Source organism: Hibiscus syriacus, unplaced genomic scaffold (genome assembly GCF_006381635.1).
Source record: "Hibiscus syriacus cultivar Baekdansim isolate YM2019G1 unplaced genomic scaffold, ASM638163v2 tig00006570_pilon, whole genome shotgun sequence".
In the NCBI taxonomy this organism is placed as follows: Eukaryota; Viridiplantae; Streptophyta; class Magnoliopsida; order Malvales; family Malvaceae; genus Hibiscus; species Hibiscus syriacus.
This window is the reverse complement of record NW_024062102.1, coordinates 1,372,961-1,378,522: the sequence shown is the minus strand read 5'-3', so window position 1 is coordinate 1,378,522 and position 5,562 is coordinate 1,372,961.

Genomic DNA, 5,562 nt, shown 5'->3' with positions numbered 1-5,562 from the left:
CTCCTTACCAAATGTCAGATCAGAAAATGTATGTACTGTTTACAGAGTGTAGTTGGCATGTAGTCTAAAGATATAAATGGTATGAACTCTGATATCTGTTGTAAACGTTTTGAAATAATTTAAATGTTATCAAAGTTTTTAAATTACTCACTATTTTATACGAATAAATGTTTGAAAAGTCAATGTGACACTTCGGACTCGTATCCGGGTCGGATACGGGTTGGGGGTGTTACAATTAATGGTATCAGAGCTATGGTTTAGCCGATTCTCAGCATAAACCGAAGTCCAAAGTGTCATAAAGGGTGTACATGCCAACATAGATTGAAAAATTTCTGATCTGATAGTGTAAGGAATATGTTGTCTTGCTAATAGAATAAGAATAATTTAATACAGTAGAAATCCGATCATGATAATTTCGAAGTAAGTGAAAGGTGATATTCCTGATTGTGATAGCTATTCACTTGCCCTGGCCAGGCAGGATGAAGAGCGGACACCTCAGGAAATGCCTAGTAAGATCAAAAGTTGATTTCAGAAAGCTGAAATCGTATCTGAATAATGATAGAAAGTTTTCATCGTTTGGAATCGGAAAAACGATATAGAGTTATTATGTGGATAAGATAGAATATGATATTATAAGATGAAAAGTACTGGGATTATAAGATTATAAGATATTGTCAGGATATGATAACCAGATCTGCAATGGATCTGGATATAGTTGCATATTTGGATTATAGTAATGTGGTATAGTAAAGGAAAAGGAAGTAAGAATTTGTATATTTAAGTAAAGCTGAGGATTGATAAGAAGAGTTTGAGAATGTGTATATCAATGATCAGATTATAGGACACAGGAAGTCAGAATGTTGAGTTTGAGCAAAAGAAATTTCAGGATGTATGAGAATTGAGGTGAAATTGATAAATTGAGTAAGCAAATGTTGAGATAATTTAGATTGGAAAGAATGTATATGATTGGTATAAGAGGGCTTGTGCCCTAGACTGAACAAAAGTTATTATCTAGCTGTCAGAGTAAAGGTGCTAGAGTTATAAGATTGGAGGAAAGATATAGTGGAGTTAATTGATTATGATGTGAATTTGAATATAGTTATATATTCTGAGCAGATAGCTATGATGTAGAAACAGAGATAAGTATTTGCATAGAACCTTCAGGAAGGAAAATACAAGTATAAGAAATGATAAAGAATGAAGTTATGTATAAGAAATGGGTTATCAGAGTAATGAGGATGCAATGAAGATTGGTACATAAAGATGAGTATAAGTGATAAGACAAGAGTATGTGAATATGAAAGGAAATATATGATTTATGTATAAGGAATAAGGAGTAAAGAAATGAAAGGGATTGATTTAAAAGAATCAGATACGATAAATATGGAAGTACAGAGGACAGTTTTGATATAGAGTGATGAGATGAATGTTACTGTCAACGTGATGAGTGACATTATATGGAATTTTAGAAAGTTCAAAGGAAAAATGCATAATTGAATGAGAGAAAAGACAACAATGGATTGGTATTACTGGTTATTGTTTATATGATAAACAACAGAAGATGAAGGTATAAACGAAAAAGATAGTCGGAAAACTAAAGGATTAAAAAGTAAGTTTCTGATGATGACAAGAAAGAATAAGTCAGGGAAGCAACATAAGAACATTAGAAGATATGTTCCTAGTAAGATGTGCAGTGAAAATTCGAGGACGAATTTTCTTATAAGGAGGGGAGATTTGTAACATCCTCAATACCGGGTTAGTGATCAAGTTGTAAAGTTTCAGAATTTGGGGACTAAAGTATAAGAATGAAATAGTTCAATGCTTATTGGATATATATGATTAAGGTTAATTAGTAATTATTAAAGGAAATTAAGGGTTAAATGGTCATTTGACCAGAAAGATTTTTATATTCCTTTTTAAGGGTAATATAAACGTGGGATGTGTGAGAACCATCCAGAGTGCTCTTCTCCTTTCTTCTTCTTCATACGTGGGGGAGCAAGGCAAAGGTAAGTTTAATTTCAGTTGGTTAATTCTTGAGTTTTAAGCTTAGTTTTGATTCTTTGGGTATTAAATAAGCTTAAGGAAAGCTTATATGGGATTTAAACAATAAGATAAAGGAATTATGAAGGAATTTGCCATATGAGTTTTAAGATGAAATTTTGATATGGTATGGTTGTTGAAGTTTTATGGATGAATTTGACTTGTCATCAATCTAATTAAGAAGTATGAAGTGTTAGAATGGGAATTAGAACACATTGAAAATTTGGTATGATTTTTGAATCTTATATGGATGATAGGATTTTGAGGTTTAAGATGAAATAAATGAATATAGATTGGTTTAAGTATGTGTACTAGAGTTAAGAATGAAAAGGGAATGATATATGAAGTGTTTGAGTGGAAATGAAGTAATTTTCGGGTTGAAAATATGATTTCTGGGCAAGGGGAATCGGTACCCATTCAAGGGGAACCGATACCCCTTCAAACGACAGAATTCCAGAATGTCTTGAGGGAATCGATACCCCCATGGTAGGGAACCGATTCCCCCTAAAGAAAAATGTTAATATTGGTTTAATAAGTTCGTTTAAGTTGCTAGTATCCAATTACAAGGTGTAGGTATCTAATGATTGCCTCAAAATGTACATGTATGTAGATTCTACGCATAAAGCAACTCCGGAACGTTTGGCAAGTAAGATCGATCAAGGAAAAATAACAGATCGATATTGACTAGTGAGGCCAGGTGAGTGCATATTCAATAGTATATGATGTGCGATGGGAATAAGACTTGTGATGAGTCTATTTCCTGAAGTGTTACACATGAATGCATGATTAAAGGCATGAGTTGAATATGCATGTATGTATGCTTGATTATATGGATTGATCTGTTCTTTTATGTGTTAGATGATAAAGTATAAGTAATTACATAAGAAACGTTATGAATTATATGAGATATAAACTATGTGATCATAGTAAAATATAATTATTATTATATGATAAGTGAAATAAGCTAGATGGGAAAGATTTATATGTTTAAATAAAACTATAACACATGGGTTGTATGATAGAAATTTATGAAGTTATATGAGAAGATTATAGGAATTATATGAAATTGAATTAAGTAAACAGATTAGATTATATACCTAAAGAAATAATAGAAGTGAGATATGTTTATAAGTCTGCCCTAGATGAATATGAATATGAATTATAAGAGTGCTATATGATTTATATTAGGATAAATCTTGAGGATATATATATATATAGATAAATATGAAATGAAATGAAATGAGTTATATGAATACATAATTATGTGATGAAATAGTGGATTACCTGAACATGTGAATATATATGTCTAAGAGAAGGCATAAGATTAAGATATAAGCAATGTGACTATAAGTATATATGTGCTCTAAGTGATATGACTTATAGGTATTTCTATTATAATGTTACATAATATGTTATGTATGTTAAATGAATTATGTGATGGTATAAGAAATGATATGAAATATATATATATATGTGAAAACAAGTATATGTTATGAGATAAGACCTATGACTATAAGCTACGTGAAAGTGTTCTAGGTGTTTTTATATATTATATGAAGTATATGATCTTATATGAACAAGATATGATAAGTATGGTTATATGAATAAAGGTGATTGGGTGAGAAATGATAGAAATTATATGAAAACATGATATATGTGACATGTGAATTATATGGAAATGATCTACGTGTAAGTGAACTACGTGACTATGTGATAATATGAAAAGAAGCTATGTGATATGTGATATGTGAAAGTGAATTACAAGTTTATGTGAATATTTGAAATGAAATAAATGATAACGCCCATGTTATGTATCATGAGAGCTAGGGGTATAGTTGGCATGCCAAGAGTCGAGGGTTTACCTATGTTCTACGGAACATATGGACAGTTTTACCTATGTCTTTCGAGACATATGGACAATATACCTATGTTCTAAGGAACATATGGACAGTTTACCGAGGATCTTTATGACCTCTGGACAGTTACCGAGGATCTTTATGACCTCTGGATAGTTACCGGGGTCTGTGTGACCTCTGGATAGGTCCTTCGGGACATTTATATGAGCTGTGGTGACAGCATAGTGGTGCACAACCTCAATAGAGTCACATATCTACAGTTCTCACAGGTGCACATGGGCTAATAAGAGATAACATGGAATGTAATGTATAAGATATATGTGATGTATATACTTATGGTGATATGTCATGTGTTGCTTGAATTATAATGATGTTGATAAAGATAATAATATACATGGGCAATGCAATTGGAAGACAAACGAAAAGTGAAAGTAATACAAGAAGATATGTTGCGTGTGTGTATGACATGATTATATATATTGTTATCATGCAATAGATACATGCATATTGAAATGTCATGATTCAATGGTATGAATGCACGTTCATGAATTTATTGTTATATGTTTAATTATTGCCTCACTAAGTCAACGACTTAGCGTGTGATTGTTTCACACGTAGGTTTCGATAAGAATAAAGAGTAATGCGGAGCAAGACAGGTCAGTTCTCCTTACCAAATGTCAGATCAGAAAATGTATGTACTGTTTACAGAGTGTAGTTGGCATGTAGTCTAAAGATATAAATGGTATGAACTCTGATATCTGTTGTAAACGTTTTGAAATAATTTAAATGTTATCAAAGTTTTTAAATTACTCACTATTTTATACGAATAAATGTTTGAAAAGTCAATGTGACACTTCGGACTCGTATCCGGGTCGGATACGGGTTGGGGGTGTTACAATTAATGGTATCAGAGCTATGGTTTAGCCGATTCTCGGCATAAACCGAAGTCCAAAGTGTCATAAAGGGTGTACATGCCAACATAGATTGAAAAATTTCTGATCTGATAGTGTAAGGAATATGTTGTCTTGCTAATATAATAAGAATAATTTAATATAGTAGAAATCCGATCATGATAATTTCGAAGTAAGTGAAAGGTGATATTCCTGATTGTGATAGCTATTCACTTGCCCTGGCCAGGCAGGATGAAGAGCGGACACCTCAGGAAATGCCTAGTAAGATCAAAAGTTGATTTCAGAAAGCTGAAATCGTATCTGAATAATGATAGAAAGTTTTCATCGTTTGGAATCGGAAAAACGATATAGAGTTATTATGTGGATAAGATAGAATATGATATTATAAGATGAAAAGTACTGGGATTATAAGATTATAAGATATTGTCAGGATATGATAACCAGATCTGCAATGGATCTGGATATAGTTGCATATTTGGATTATAGTAATGTGGTATAGTAAAGGAAAAGGAAGTAAGAATTTGTATATTTAAGTAAAGCTGAGGATTGATAAGAAGAGTTTGAGAATGTGTATATCAATGATCAGATTATAGGACACAGGAAGTCAGAATGTTGAGTTTGAGCAAAAGAAATTTCAGGATGTATGAGAATTGAGGTGAAATTGATAAATTGAGTAAGCAAATGTTGAGATAATTTAGATTGGAAAGAATGTATATGATTGGTATAAGAGGGCTTGTGCCCTAGACTGAACAAAA